This window comes from Triturus cristatus, chromosome 2_2, assembly GCF_964204655.1.
Source record: "Triturus cristatus chromosome 2_2, aTriCri1.1, whole genome shotgun sequence".
Lineage (NCBI taxonomy): Eukaryota > Metazoa > Chordata > Amphibia > Caudata > Salamandridae > Triturus > Triturus cristatus.
The window spans coordinates 284,099,629-284,116,961 of NC_140582.1; the positions used below are offsets into that span (position 1 = coordinate 284,099,629).

General features: G+C 40.6%; 1 protein-coding gene across 1 annotated transcript in view; it reads left to right on the plus strand.

The window, feature by feature from the left end:
- Nucleotides 1-17,333, plus strand: part of LINGO2 (leucine rich repeat and Ig domain containing 2) — a 3,888,832-nt gene that overhangs the window by 2,951,006 nt on the left and 920,493 nt on the right. Inside the window, exon 11 of the mRNA XM_085641323.1 lies at nucleotides 2,226-2,384. The gene's annotated coding sequence lies outside the window, so the exon portion shown is untranslated. The remainder of the gene's footprint in view (nucleotides 1-2,225; nucleotides 2,385-17,333) is intronic.

A 17,333-nucleotide genomic window follows, 5' to 3' on the forward strand; every position in this document is an offset into this window, starting at 1 on the left:
TTATCTTGGAATTTAGAACACGGAATTCGACGTTGGCTCACCCTATGTCGCATGAATCTTTTACCTCTAAACGATTTAACAGTAAGCTGGTTTCAGAATATGAAAAATGGAAAAAGATGTAATTTTTGTGAGTTAAGCATTCAGAACCTGGATCATGTCTTGTTTGTCTGTCCAGCATTGGTTTCGAGTTGTCGCCCCTGACTTCAGCCGATGTTTTTACAAAATGGTGTTAAAGATGTAACTTCAGCCCACGACTTTCTCTTTAGTCTGAAAAACGAAGCTGTCTGTGTAAATTTATTCAACTTTTTTAAGGAGTTTATGTATATATTTTAACCTTTTATACATTCCTCTAAATGGGCTGTTACTCCTGTGACTATCGCCCTATTCTGGAGTATTAATATTCTCTCCCTCTTATGTCTGTATTTTGCACTTGCTTTGGCTACTACTTAATTGATCTTTGTATAACTGGTTAGTTTTGCTTTTCGTCCACTTTCTTGCTGCCAATTTTAAAACCTAATTCTCTATTGATGCTGGATTTCGGATTATATTATGCATACGAACCCGCTGTAACTCAACTAACTCTGTTATATATATTAGGATATGCTTTGGTACTCCTATTCTATTGCTGCTAATCTCAAACTCAACTTTCTGTTGAAATTGGACTTTTAATTGTATTTTACACATGAACTGACCGCTAATTTTAAACTCAACTTTTTGCTGAAGTTGGCGTTTTTAATCATATTTTACACATGAACTGACTGCTACTTAAATGCTTTTTGCATAATTAGGGATATGCTGTGTTACTTCTTTCCTATTGCTGCTAATCCCAATCTCTATTTGTCGAAGTTGCTATACGTCGTAAAATTTGTACATGCAGTTGTTGCCATCAATGTGCCCTATGATGTTTTATACTTTTTTATGTATTAATTTGAAGTTGTATTTTTGTGGACCTCATTTGAGTTCCAAATCTTTAATAAATATTGAATTTAATTGACAGCACCACCTTGTGGCAGACTGTCACAAGCGCTGGTGTTGAGAATTAAGTGCTGGTGCCAACACCTGAAACCACCGGCTCAAATTAAGCACTGCTTTATCTCTCATTATGCATTTTGACAGTTAGGACTTTCTGCCTCATTGTCAAAAGGTAGCTCTTTGTTGAGAATCTTTGTGTATCGTAGCCAGAGTGATTCTCTGACGAAGTAAAAATGTGGATAGGATGACATGTTGTTTATTTGGCGGGCATCAGTCCTTTTCTATTTTACACAAGCGCGCAGCGCGCACACACACACTTGAATTGTGATAAACAACATATGTTAGGAGTCACTGGATTTTACACGGGGAAGCAATAGACTTCTCCTCTACGGTGCAACCAAATTTCACCACAAATGCTAAGACAATTTGTGAAGAAAACAGAAGTACATCAGAATCCCATATCAGTAGAATCGAAAGGAGAAACACATATTGAGGAAATGACGTTTGGGTTCGCGTGCCCCCGCATTTGAGGCTCCGGCCATTCAAACACACCAAAGAAGGAGAAAATGCAGGGGGTAGTCTAGCCACAAAGAAACACATGGAAATACTGGGCAGCTATGGCGAACAGCTTTGGGTTCTCGACCTTACTAGAGGAGAGATAAGTGAAGGCGAACAGTGGGAGGCCAGTCCTTTTAGGCAAAACACATTTTCAACAGTGTCTTGGCTATTTATCGGTTCCTATTTTCATAGTCCAAGTGTGCAAAAACAAAAATTGGATGGAAATGATATCTTCAAATGTAGCTGCTGAGAAATAAATCATTTACGGTCTCACTGTGCACACTGCCATTTGAATTGTTCGGTGCATTATGCACTCCTGGAAACAGCAAATGCAACCCCTTCAGGAAACCTCCTGGTATCATCCACCGGAAGCGCAAACAGATCTTAATTGTAGCTCATTTCAGTCCTTGGATTTTGAGGCGGCTTTTGGCAGGCGTAGAATGTCAATATGCTCCTTGCTTCTGCTGTGTGTATCTATTCGGAATTAAATAAAAAATAGTAATATCTGTCTCCCGCAAAGCATAAACTTACAAGTCACCAGCTTGGGTGTTTATCCGCACCTTGGGAGGCGGTTATTGGCTTCAGCGCGTTCCCCGGCCGAGTGACGCATGCATTGATTGAGCAGCGGTGTCTGATGGGTCTGGACCGTGGTTGGCTATTTTCAATTTAAATGACAGAATTACTCTTTGTTGCAGATTCACCCTGCGTCGCTCCTCTGTGCTACCATGAGAGATGCTCTGGTCCTTAAGAAGTTGGAATTACCATGGTCACGTCCTCTGCTTTGATCTCACCCAGTGGCCCAGAGCTCTGCTTGGTCGCCAGCCAGGACAAGGCATTCAAAACTGAAGCCCCAGGTAGGCCTCCCTTGACAATGCCCTTCCCGTTTCCTGCTTCTTCTTAGAATGTCTATTTTTTGTTATGTAATTACTTTTTATTTATGTATGTATGTATTTATTTATTTATTTATTTATTTATTTATTTCTAGGTTTTATTAGCCTGTACTTGATCTGGGTGGGTGACAGAATGCTTGATATTTGGTGCATACATGGATTTTGTTACACAAGTGTGGGCAGAGAAAAATATTATTGCCGAGGCTTTGAAGAACATTTTGGCAGTCAGTTGTAGGCAGGCCTACTCTGAGGGTGCCTGGAGAACCCTGCTCTGCCGTTAATTGCTCTCTGCAGCTACTAGAGATTTTTAGTTTTTCTATTTTATTGTGTTTTGTTGGGGAGTTTTGTATAGTGCTAAACGCGCTACTGTATGGGCACGACTTTGTCCTAGCGTAAAATACGTGGCCGGCGATGTGCACTAGAACTTAGGCAGGGCATGGCCTTCTGTTCTCACTGCTTGCCTTGCAGATATATTTCGAGCAGAGAACCTAGGAGAGGCAGAGAGAGGTAAGGAATGGCTTTCCAATGGTTTTCTTCTGCTTGCTGGGAGTCTGCTATGAAGTATACTCAGCACTGGAATTTCCTAGTTAAAGGGTGTGGTCAACCAGAGCAATAACTGCCATCAAAGTCTTTCAGATGTTCATATTTTGTCTTGGTTTCTTTTCCGAAGGATTTGTAATGGTTTCCTCCAGCCACAAAAGTAGACATTTTGTCTCATTGCAGTCATGTGCCTTTTTTTCTTGGCATTGCTGAGCAGAGACAATGGTTGGTTGCATAAAAGAAAGTCAACCTACCCTTCCTGCTCATGCTAAAGAGACTCCCCCAGTTCTCATTGGGAAACAGCCTTTACTGCGAGGTTTTTACCACATTGTCCTTTTACCACGCATTTTTAACCACGCATGTTTTAGAACGCATATGCTTTTATAATGTATGCCTTTACCACGCATTTAAGGTACGTTCGGGGTGTGAGGGTTCTCCCCTCCACAAATACATTGTTTATATATAAATATATATATAAACAATGTGTGGTAAAGTCAAAGTTTCAAAAGTATATGCGAAGGTCACAGGATGGTTTAATGATGGGCCTTACTCACAATTTAATTTCTCTTAGGGTAATAACATGAGTACCATTCATTGGTTTACTATATACCCAATTTTATTATTGTAAAATATATTTCAGCGTGCAGACTTTGCTGAAGAAATGCTCAATGTTGTTATTGCTAGTATGATGTATAATTTGTTCCTTCATCACATGTGAGAGACAGGCAGCTGAGTTAACAACGAGGGCTCGGATTTGCATAAAGCTTGCTGCCAGCACTGTGCAGAGTAAATGGCAGACTTGTTTTTTCATAAAACTGTCTAAGGGTTTCCTCTACTGTTTTGCAGTGTGTTAAAATAGGGCTTCTTATTCAAAACAACTAAATTATACGCTTTGAGTTTGCTAAGTGCTGTGCATATACTGCACAAATTACTTTTGTTTCCAAGGGTTGTTGCCACAGAGTGAAAAGCAGTAATCTCAAGTGATTTACCTATGCTCGATTCGTTGCAATAAAACAAGATCATGTTTGCCATGTCCGATTCACACAATGTTTTATGCACTCAGTGCATAGTCCTAATCTGCCAGGGTTTGGAGTGAATAATTTGTGTATTGTGGCTGAAATGTTGTTTTCACCTTGGCAATGTTTTGTCTTAGATAGGAGGGCGATTGTTCAGCAAGGCATTATGATGCTCGCATTGTGTTAATGGTACCCACTCATTGAGAGTATGCAAGAGCCCATTGGTCACACTGCCAGTGTGCTGTATTAGACTTTAGGCAAAATATTGCTGAAAAAATGATGTGTGGACAAAATATTGTGTCAAGAATATCGAGGACAAACATATTTTTAAAGTACGTTTCTATAGGTTAGCAAAGCAGTTTTACTATATATAATCCACTATATATATATATCATCAAGGTACGTAGATGTGAATTTAAAAATAGTAAATCTATACTTACCTATTTGCACTTACCTTCTTGATTTTTTAGTCCTCGATATTTTTGATCCAATATTTTGTCCACACAATATGTTTGTTGTGTCAGTGATCCTACTGTATCTTTGAACAACCATCGCCTCATGTAGTACTGCTACCTAGACCTGTCATCTTCCATATGCTTTACTCCATATTTCCACCTTTCAATATCCTTTAAGGTGACAATGTCCATTAGATTTTTGCCTTATACCCTATCACTTGTATATTTCATATTTATTTATTTGGAGGTTTTGTAGAGCACTGTGTTCCCTTTAGGGAATTTTTGAACCCTGAAATTGATGATAAAAGATACATGTTAATGATGGGAAAAGGGAATGTTTAAGCGTGACAGTTCTAAAAAGTCTTTAAACATGGCTCTGTACCTAGGAGAGATGGAAGCAAGTCTGAATAGCTCAGTTTTCAGAAGTTTCCTTAATCGTTTGTGATTGGGTTCAGCAGAGTACTCAATTATTGTGAGAGCAGCAGCACAACAAGAGCATAGTTCAAAACAAACAAGGCACAGCCAGGGCACACGTCAAAAAACCCAGTTAAGGCATAAACATGTCGGCTAGAACTCTGGTCACACATGAAAAAAAACTTGAAGCATCTTATTATCAACAGGAAAACTTCAGCTACATGTGTCCTACAAATGATAACACAAATGCCAGACTCCAGTCTATAATGTACATAAGAGTAATGTGTTTTTGTATCCCATGTAAAATGTCAGTTGGTGGAATTGCCTGATTTCTGTGACTTAAGAGAAAGAAATTACTGGGTATGACAATTTCTATGAATTGTGGGTTTTAGAAACAGTGCAATATATTCATGTAAAGACATATAGGGGCCGATTCACAGAACTAATCTGAGACAAAATCCTAAACTTACTACTTTTGGTATTCACAGAAGGCATTTAGTAGTAGTAAAGTTAGGATTTTGTCTTATGTTAGGATTTTGTCTTAATAACAAAACTTAAGACAAACAAGTTTAACTTAAGCTTAATTTAAGTTTAATTTAACACAAAATACTAAATAAAGACAAAATCCTAATTTAAGACAAAATCCTAATTTAAGACAAAATCCTAACTTTACTACTACTAAATGCCTTCTGTGAATACCAAAAGTTGTAAATTTAGGATTTTGTCTCAGATTAGTTCTGTGAATCGGGCCCATATTTGGCAAAGCAATGCTCTCAATCAGTACACCACACTCCTCACACATTCAGTGCTCATATTTGCAACAGAAGAAAGCAACAGAAGCACATTACTGGCCACAGAATGCCCCAGAACAGCACACAACCCAACCCGCCAGGTAATGCAGGAGAGGATAGGTACTTGCAACCTGCGGCCACCCCTTGTGCCTCCAGAACCCACTACACATGGTCTTCAGTCATACCCAGTGGGGTTTAAGTGTGATCCATGTATTTTTTGCCCATGCGCTATGGGCATCCCTTTTGCCCCAGTACCTGCTACACATGACCTATGACTTCTGGAGGCATGATGTGCTCGTGGCCATGCCCAGCATCCTGCCTTCTCCTGTGGCACAAGAATCAACTGTGCATGGCTTTAAGCGATGCACAGCAGGTTCTGTTTGCTGAGCGTTGCCTTTTACCACTTCTAGCAGCCTTCCCCACAAAAATAATGAGCCATGTCCCTAAAATCAAGCTCTATTGATGTTGTACAAAAAGAGAACAATTGTTATGTTTTTCAAAGGCCAGCAACTTTACATACTTTCATTTACAACCCTTCACTCCTAATCGGCCAGCCATCCCTTTTACCTTTGATATCTGGAGCCCTCCAGGTATTCAACTCAGTATGTACCTCCCACTCACTCTATTCAAAGAAGAATGTTTTATCAGTGCTGTGTGCTCTTTGCAAGCAGTAACCATTGGCTACCAAGCAGCATAATTGCCCCATGGTATGCCTAACACCCAATGCACTGTTCACGAACACTAAAAACTGGACAGAACCTCAGGGCACAGTTTTTCACTTACCATACAGTGAATTCCCACAATGTATCATTTTAATCCATGCATCACCATAATCGCAACAAGAGCAGGTTGCCTAATACACAATGTTCATATGTAGACCTGTAAGCAATACCAGAATGTCAGATGAAAATACCATCCCTAAAAATCCTTATTTTCTACCAATGTTTGCACACAATTGGGTCTTGTTTTATTGGGAGTAACACAAGATCTAGCAAATTCAACCTCTCTTAATGGAACAATAGTGATCTAAAGGAATTGCAGTCTTGGACTCTCACATACTTCCCTTACCAGCTCATCATACATACTAAAGGGAATCCAAAGTCCACGGGCATAAAATGTGAGTCAAGGCGGTCTAAAAATCCCCCCTAAAATTGACTTAGATAAAGGCAGTGTTGCATTTCATTATGTACTGGGTGGTGGCTGCAGCGCAAGACCCATGTGCTGGCATCGCAAATAAATTGGAATCCAAGATAGCCTTAGCTTTATTGCAAACTGAATATCATGCTGGGTTTCCTGTGTTGCACTTGTGGGGTACTGTAAATAGACACGCTTTTTTACAATCATTTTGAATCATCCCTGATAGTCTAGACTGCACAACCAATGTGCGATTACCTTAAAAGTAAACTTCTGGGGCCATTTCATGACAGGCTGCACTGACTAATGCGCTAGGCCGAGCGCCTGTTTTTATGCGCCTGCAGTGCATAAAGTACATTCATTTGACCCCATATTTGTCCAAGTTAGAGCTTGATTTCCAAACAGTGAGCAGGGTTTGCCTCTTTCTGTTTCTAAGCTGTGCTGTCCTTTTAAAGGAAACCATTTTTTTCCACACTGGACGCACATAAAAACAAGCGCTCGGCACTGCCATGAGCCAGCGCAGCCCATCATGGTACAGCCCCAGGTGATACGTTTTATGCAATCGTCTCATAATTAGCTGGCAAGGTGTGTTTCATCTGAAGTAGCTTGTGGATTTTAGATATTAATTTTCTGAAAAAGTGAGGCACCTTATTCGGCTAATGGGGCATCTTTCAAATAGTTATGACTAAATGAGCCAGAATGCATTTAATAATTACTTAATTGCTGTATGTTTTTCTAATTTGCTTGCCAGAAGTGCCCTGCTTGTGTGTCTTGTGTTCTGTATCCATGGCGGTCTTAAACTGGAATTTAATCACGTGGAGCGTAAAGATTCATGAGTCCACATGGTACATGCCCTTTCCATAGCTGGAGAAATGACTGTGTATATGAGTCTCATCTGTGTGATAAACAATAAATGAGTTTGGAGTTTCTGGTCATGCAAAGGTCTGGGGATTCTTATGTGTCATGTTTTTTATGGAGTCCGCTTCAAATTGTGTGTGAGCCTGAGCCACCAGAGTTCCATGCCTGTGTGCGTGAAAACTGGTGCAACTGCTCACGCATGTTGCAGATTATTGGAAAATCCCTTCAATTTCTTCTTTCGACAGCAAGAAAGAGCCCCAAATGCTGAAATTTCCAGTTCCTATAAAAAAATCAAACTATACACCGCTATCTGAGGACAGAGCACAAAGTACAACTCCATGTTCGTGTCAGCTTGCGGCCATCTTGTATTCCCTGATCAGGAGTTAATCAAGCGTTCCAATGATCTAGAGTACCTGAGACATACTTTTATATAGCAATTTTCTGCCTTCCTTGCTAAAGAGCTAATCAGGCTTCCCTCTGATCTTTAGTAATGGTGACATATTTTTACATAACTATAACTAAGGACCAATGCAAGGCTTACCTATGATCTATATTACCGGAGGCACAATACTACATCAAATTACCTGCATTCCCCGTAAATCATCTAATCAGGCTTCCCTGTGATCTTTCGTACTAGTGGCATACTTTTACATATAAATTAGCCAGAGATAAGGAAATGCACCCATTGATTAACAGAAAGTAAAATATAGCAAAGGACAGTCTGAACCAGTAATATGTGTAAATGTTTAGGGTCTGCATATCGTTGTGTTAAAGTGTGATCTCTTTGAGCTGTAATGGTATAAGGTCCATTTCTTCTATGGCGTTGCAACCGCCCTGGTTTTGCTGCTGAGCAGCGGGACATCCTAAACTTGGCCGCTGCTCGCTTTATTCAGGATTGACCCTATTCTTCATCTTAACTAAATCCACCGCAAAGGACTATTCTCATTCAGACTATTCTCATTCATCCTCCCACCACACGACTTCAAGAAGATACTTAGATGTGCAAACTTGCTAGAGAATTCATTGCACATTTCTACCGTTAATGCTTACTAAGCATGAGCATCATTTCGATCATAAAATAATTGATGCACAACACTTCCACTACAACACTAGACCCAATTATTGTAGCAAAGAACTCCCTTCACGTACGCAAACACCCATCAATTTCCATATATATATATATATCCACACCAAATGCTCACCTTGAAAATCAAGTAAGCGGGACACAGCTCCGGGCACAAACAAAGGATTTAATTAAGAGAGTTCAAAGCGCAGTCCTTGCATGGCGTGAAACATTCAGGCAGACGCGTTTCTAGCCTCATTGGCCGTCATCAGTGCCGATCTCACGGATAAAAAGATTGTCCTGGGTTTGACTCGGAGACCACTCCTGATGAAGCAGTCTCGTGACTCCTCCTCCTCGATGCAGGTGTATTGCTGCCGCTTGTGAATTTGGGTGAACTGCATGGTGGTTACTGTAGTCCATCGTGGTGCCTCATTTAGTAATGAGAGACTCCATACATCAAGTGATGCTCCAGTTTGCTGGCGTTAGACTGGGTTCCACCTCAGAGTTCCCAAGTATGTTGTTCCCACTCTAAACTTTGTACTTTGTTTGTGCCCTTATCAGGCAGCACCGTGCTGCCTCCTCTCTCCCCTCGCTAAAAATAAACACCAAATGGCGATGACTTCGCTCGGGGGGGCGCCGCGTTTGTACTCCTCGTACTAAACCAAACAAGTGCTGATAAGCGCGGAGCTCCAGACCGAGAGGGCGTGTCCCTGTCGGTTTCAGCGTGACCGACTATACCTCCACACCAAATGCTCACCTTGAAAATCAAGTAAGCGGGACACAGCTCCGGGCACAAACAAAGGATTTAATTAAGAGAGTTCAAAGCGCAGTCCTTGCATGGCGTTAAACATTCAGGCAGACGGGTTTCTAGCCTCATTGGCCGTCATCAGTGCCGATCTCACGGATAAAAAGATTGTCCTGGGTTTGACTCGGAGACCACTCCTGATGAAGCAGTCTTGTGACTCCTCCTCCTCGATGCAGGTGTGTTGCTGCCGCTTGTGAATTTGGGTGAACTGCATGGTATATATATTAACATGGAGTTACCAGGATTGTGATAATGTCCCCCAATAATGTGCTTACAGGCAGTTGGCAAATCACTCTCTCCTGTGTATGGTATCACACGAAATGTCAGCACTTGTACTACAAGTTAAATTCAGAAATGAAAATATCTTTCAAAGGTGATGTTCTGTGTCTGAAAGCCATATTATTAGAAGGGTGGATACAAAATAATGACAGGAAAAGGTGTGCAATGTCACATATCTTTAATGAAATCACCATCCAGAAGTTCCTGGGCAAAAGTCACAATTATAACTTTGCTTTCAAGATTAACCAAGTGTATGGACTTTGGATTAGAGACCTCAGATGGAATTATGAACAAAGAATATAGGATATAGAATAATATAGCCCTTCGAGAGACCACACACGGCCCACATAAAGGAAAAAAAAACTTTGCTCAACCAAAAAAGATCGGCCTTGCTTAAAAAGTGAAACGTGATTCAAATTCCAAATTCTGCCATTCTCCATTTTAACAGCACTTCTAAACTGTGTCCCCACTTGCATGTGGTTTGTATATTTTGAATCTTTCTTTCTGCCCAATAGAGTCTTAATAACCTTTAGATCTTGCACTTTCACATCCAACCTACACACCAATTTGGGGCTCCTAATTTCATCTTTTTTTGATTCATTTTCATCAGTTGCTGCTCACATCCATTGTCAAGATCGCATTTCACACAGCTCTCTTTCTGCCACTTCACCCATGGTGCAGAGATTCATTCTTCCTCTTAATATTTCGAAAGGGATCTTTCATATGCTGGAGAGCTCAGTGTACAGACATCCACAAGGGAATTTCTTCCCTCCAGCTTCTTCCGCTACTCTTGGCATGCTGTATGCCCTTTCCAGGGTCCTGTTGCATATTTCAACTAGGTCATTCCCTTCTGGATTGAAAACATAACATCTCTTTTTCGGTACACCATTTTTTTAAACAAAAACAAATCCTGCATTTCTTTCGAGTTCAGGTGAACACCATTGCCTTTGAATAAGATGAAAGGAAGTCCTTCCCTCTTGTATGTTTCTGCCAGAAAATCAATGAAGTTTCAGTGTCACTACTTCTCACAACACAGTTCTCTGGTCACTGTGAAAATGTATCAATTAAAACCAACACAAACTGTATAGCCCTCTCTCCAAATATCATTGGTCCAATAGTATCCAAGGACAGCTTCTCCCATGGTTTGGTTGGAAATTATCTACATATAATGTACATCCAGCTTCCGGCAATCTCCCACAGTGACCAGTTCAGGAAGTACCGCAAGACCTGGCTTTTTGGTTGACCCCAGCACTCAACGGGGTCACCCCCTTCCCCCCAGCGCCTTGAGACCCTCACTGGTGAGTAGTTGCAGGTTACCAAACCGTCATTTATTGATTGATGGGTCGGGCTTTAACTTTCCATATCGTGTCACTGATTTGGTAATCAAAATCACATTCACACTTCTAGATGTCCTTCAAGTGCTAGTTCCACCAACCACTTCCTCAACTTTTTAAGAGAACTCAATTGGGTTCTTCTAAAAGGCAAATCGCTTTTAACAGATTTTAACTCACTCCTCAATTCTGGGTAACCTCTTAAAACAGCATTGCAAGAAACATTATCTCCATATCCACTTCCCTTCACTTCCTTCAGAAATGAGTCTCTCTCCAAACATTCCTTCCACAATTCAAGCAAAATCAGACCTCGAGAAATTGAACAAACTGTTACTAATTCCTCCTCACCATCTCCACTCACTTCTTTACTCTCAATCTCATTATCACAAACAATTCATGGCAGTCAATCTGGGGCTTTGTTGTACACACCAGGTATGTAGTAGAGGTGGGCGAGCAACTTAAGGCTCAAACCAGGTTCGAGCCATAGTCCTTGTTCTAGCTCAGCTCAAGCTCCTTTTGGACCCACAAGTCTGAAATGATCCGAGCTTTAATGTGGCTTCAGCCTGCCACCCGCACTAGACCATCAAGTGCCAAGAACTGAAAACAATACATAAACCTTTGGGGTTAAAAAGACAAGCAAGAGGTAGCCATCTAGTGGGTGTATTGCCTAATGTGAAACCAGAAAAACAGGGGACCAATACTGGCTTGTGTAATTCTAGGCAACTTTTATTTTACAGAGCCTCGTTTTTCTTTTTTCGTTATCACATAACAAAGAACCTTTCAATACGTGAGTTCAGGGTGTGTGCTGTGAAAAAATAATATGTTGCATGAAGTTGACATGCTTCTTTATGTTAAAGAAATACCTGATTTAATTTTAAGCACATGATGTTTGTTGCATGATTTAGATGCCAGCTATTTTGAGTAGCGGGCGCTACCGACTCTGGTGGCGGGGCAGGGGGATGATGGGGGAAACGGGGACAGGAACAAAAAAAGAAGGAAAAGGAGAAAAAAGGCACTTACCTTACTACGGCCACTCGCGTCTCTCCTCCGTCACCTTCTTCCTGGCTCCGGTTGGCAGTAGGATGCTCCCAGGCTCCCCTGAGCCAATACAATGCTGCAATGCAGCGTTGTGATTGCTCTGACCGCGTGGCTCGATGCTCAGATGGGGACTGGGAAGCTTTACATGTTCCTCACCAGGCTGTGTGATGCAGCCTGGTGGGGAACATGCAAAGTGTCCATGACTGTTTGGCCAGCCCAAGAGGGCAGGCCAAGCAGTTGTGCGCACTCAAGGAGTGCAAACCAATTAACTCCATACTGTGCCCAGCCCCACCACTGTCTCTAATTGGAAAACTAAAATGATGCTAACAATACGTTATTATAATTTTAGTTTTCCTATTGAGCAGTGGGACGGCGCTCATCTGCCTTAGCGGAGGTGCCGCCACTGGCTATTTTCAGGGCCTGGCTCGGCTCATACATGGCTCTAACTGCCCAGCCAGACTCTGGCTCGGCAGTAGGCTCTGGCTCAGCTCTACCTCTTAATTTGTTGGCTCGCCCATTTCTAGTAGACAGAATGCATCAAAATTAAATTCTTGCAGTCAGGCTAGTCACCTGCTAATTCATGCAGAAATTGCTCCCAAACCCTTCCTCACAAAAACGTCATCTTGAGGCTTAAGATCAGAATAAATGGAAAATGATGTTCCCCAAACAATTTTTTGAAACTATCTCACACTCCAGAAGCCCAATTCCTCACTTTCTACTACATTTTACTTTTTCTTTTTTCCTCTGAGGCTACTGGAGATGAAGCCTCGGCTATTCTTTTACACCTTTCATTGCTTTGTAAAAGTTTATCTCCTCATCTTTTAGCACTGACATTAGCACATTGCTGCACTTTTTGTTAGTATTAAAACTCCTCAATTCAGGTGTTCCAATTAAATAATTTTTATCATGCATGAATTCCTCTTTGCAAAATAAAAACAACACTGTGGGAAATCTAAAAGTCACACAAGCGTTCAATGCAAACATAGCCGGTAAGCAAGCTAAACAATGTGCCCCAATTGCCATTTCAATGGCCCAGAGTTTTCACCCAAAATCCATTTGAACCATATGATGCGAAATCTATACGTTTTGCATTCTCTTTTATACAGTTGTTTCTCAATACAAGTCAATGGAAATGTGAACATTTGATTGAAATTGCCACTTCGGACAAAACTATCTACTGAGCAGAAGGCAGGCTTTTCGCATAAGAAAGAATGTGAGAAGTCATTGAATGCTAGACACTAATATATAAACAAGCTCTGACTTCACTACTTTCTATAATTCACGCTTCATGATGCCAATCCTCAATACGAGGCTACGCATACTGCACAGTCCCAAAAATGTGCAACTTTGCTACATTGAATAAAATGGCTTATAGCCCTCAGAAATGCATGAAACTTTGCCGTCCAGTTCATCTTAATATAAAAATGTTACTTTTTTTTTTTTTAATGTGTTTATTAGTTTCAACCAAGAGAATGTTAACAAGATCCACATTCCATTACCATAGAGCAACTCCAGTCCAACCCTTCCAGCCCACCCAACCCCCCCTCCCCCCCTTGAGGCAGAAGAAGCCGATGACAAGTACATTGACAAAATAAAAACAACTCACTAGAATACAGAGGCAGAGTTATCAAAGGGGGTTACACTGAGAAACAGCCAATGGGGACCCACAAACGGGCCCAGTTAAAACCAAGCTTTGCGGATGATGAGGGGATCAAAATTACAGCAAATCAGCAAGTAAAAACGTTACTTCAATTCATTCATGAACCATATCAATACATGCTAAGTCATACATGAGCACTAGCATGTTCATAAAATACTTGCACTAGGACACGGAAATATTGATCCTGCCTTTTAACTTTTTACGCAACTATGCCTGTGTGAAATCCACACCCTTCATTAGAAACTCCCTGATCTCTGTGGTTCTGCAGGTAGGATTGCTAATGAACTTAGAATAGAATTCCACCACCCCTGCAAATGCTGATACTTCCTCTTTCTTGGTAGGGGAATGTTATTTTTCTGTGTTATCAACAATCTCTGGTTTGAGCTGAATGCGACTGCTATAGATAACATGATTCAATTATTTTATTTCACTCTTTTGTCTTTAAAAATGTAACCCCCTGTTTTCAAAATGTTTAAAACTTTTCTGACCATTTTATCGTGTTCTGCATCCACCCAGCTTTAAATCAGTATGTCTTCCTGATAATATTTCCCCCTTGGATAGTTATGCAATAAATTGTTCATCAATTTATCATGCTTTGAAAAATTGATGTCACATAGACTAACCTAAACAGTATTGTCTTAAATCTAATTATTCCAAACAGCGCCAGAAAAGCAATACAGTTGTTTTTATTTATCATGTGCCTCACCAGATGATACGCTGATGTAAGATCTAGGGTGGGGAAAACATTTGCATCATCAACAGATGAGGTAAACTCCAGTATATTGATGAGCACAAACTTGCCAACTACAACACATTTATTGAGAGTTTGCTATCTATGCAAAGCTACAGCACACCTATTGAGAGTTCGTTCTATGCAATGACAAACCTTGCCGGATGCCTTAGGCCACCACAACTGGGGCTACCCATTCAGACCTCTCAACTGGGTTGATCACCCCTCAAAGTGCTCAATTTCTCAAGTTAACTAGAAAAAGCATCTCTCGCTACTAATCAATCACATGCTACTCACTTTGCTACCTGCAGATGTCAGTCCTGGATTCAGCTCAATGTTATACATAATATTAAGCACCCTAATTCCTTTCCAAATGCCTGACAAAATTCCAGCGCCACACTGACGATGCTGACTTCACAGACTTTCTCTTTCCATCCCACATCACTGATTCTCACAGGAGGTTTTGAGCCGGGATCCAGGAGTATTTCCGATATTGTCTGAAGATGCCAACCCTATACACTCTCCCCCCTTCTCTGGTCATATACCTTTTCTTTGCCTTGCCTCCCTCTGCAATCAACATCAGTTTGAAACAAATCTTCTGTGTGTGGTTTGCTGCACACTCTACTGCATACTCTCCTGGACGAACATCCAGTTTCAATAGCTGGATTACATTTTTAAATTTGTGGTTGTATACTTCATCAGACATTAAAATCCTCCACCCCCCAGAATCCACTAACACTTGCACCTTCTTCCTATTAATGTGAAGTGCATCCCTGGGATACATTTTGTTGCGTTAGACTTAATTTGAAATACTATGTCCCACATTTGTTCACAAACTTTCTTGATTTTCCCTACTTTTTTCTGTGCTACCACATTTCACAGTTTCCCTTTGCATGACAAACTTTAAACATGGACTTTCGAGCTTGACGTTCTTTTGAATCAGCATGTTCGTGAAACCCACACATAAAACATGACCCTCTGCCTCATCTTGGATCCTTTACTTTTGTATCCTCTTTTTCTTTGAATCAGTCAGCTTCTCATGTGGTTTAATGGAGCAGTCCCTCTTCAGCTTCTCCGCATGCCAAAGATTGTTCAATGTGTTTTGTGTTTTCAGTTACTTCAGTCAGTGAAGGTTTGCCCTTCGCCTTACTTCACATACCTTCCCAAAATTTAATTGCAGAATTTCATCACAAAATAATAATGTTCTAATGTTGTGCTAATTTGTTTTATGAGAAACTTATGATCTAATGTTTAATGTACATTTGGAATCCATTCGGATCTCCAGTATCATCATCCTCATTATCTGGGAGACTGTCAAAAACCTTGTGCCCTTCAGGGTCTAAGCAGTGCATTGATAAAATAATTTTCCACTCTGCCATTAAATTAGTGGGAGACACATTAACATAATTGCCCGATACATTTTTTACCTTTTCACTTCTTCAATGGTGCAGCTCCTCGTGTGGACCAAAACAAATTGAGGAACGATATGTCCTTGATTACATGCGTAGGCTGAATTTAAATAACGAGAAATTAAAATAGGGTTCGAACACCAGTCTCTCATTTTTAGACAAAAAGATATAGGAACATTTTAAATAATAATTTTACCTTAAGTAGTGTGCAATTGTCTTACTATAAGATTCTGAATCCTGGGAGCTTCTAACTTTCCAGCAAAATGTTTTCTGAAGTATGTGTTACTGAACAGGCAAGTCATTAATACTGTACGACAATAGTGTGCGCATCACTGTTCAACCTCTTGTTGTAAGAACTATGGTTATCCAACACTGAGTTGTACGAGAAGCGTGCTAACGCCTCATCATGTAAGTGTGCTATATACATTTCTTAAATCAATAATTACATGGTAAGTATCCTGTGATTGGCCAGGATAGAGCCAAGCCTGAAACCATGCTATGTGTTTCTGGACAGAGAATGGAGGAATGCGCTTGAAATTCGCCACAGTCATTGTGGAACAAAGAAAGCTTTTCTTCAAAACTAAGACAATTTCGTTTGTTGAAGGCCCCTCTGCATCATCCATTCCATCCAACCGGCCTCGAGGAGTGATCCACTTCCCAACCAATCATTATGTCGTTGTTAAACAAATGTGAGAGGGCTAAAGGTCAAATGGAAAAGCTTTCATGCCCGCTTGCTTTGAGCAAACAGAGTTACATCATTCAGTTGCAAATGTAACTAATCCAATGCCACTCTTTCATAGACCTTGCCAGTCAGTAGCTAAGTAACTAAGGTCAAGGTAAAAGATGATTGGGCATTTCTTAAATCACATGGACGGGTATTTTTTATGTCCACATGGAAAAACAGACTCTTTGTTGCATAAGGTACTAGGGCACATCATTGTTTATCCAGATGTGATGTGAATAGGAATTCTGTCTCTTTGAAACACATTGGCATTTTGTACTCTAAAAACAGCTTTCTATGTGTACACATGTTCTTCCAGGATTGATTCACGTGCTGTAGTTAGTAAAATATCCGAACAAAGGACTGTCAGTTTTTCATATGTCCACTTTTGCCAATGGTTACCAATTATGTTATTATTCATACTTTTGGAAGTTGGGAAATACAGTATCTTAGTGTAAGGCTTAGCGTGGTTTCCTCTGTCTTTTTGGCTCTACCTCCTGTATTTTTAACTGTGTGCTGGTGTTCGTTTCTGCTGGTTTATATACTCTGGTCACTTTACCACTGCTGATCAGTGCTAAAGTGCAAGTGCTCCCTGTGTAAATTGTGATTCTGCTTGGTTACCTATAATTGGCATATTTGATTTACTGGTAAGTACCTAGTAAAGTGCAC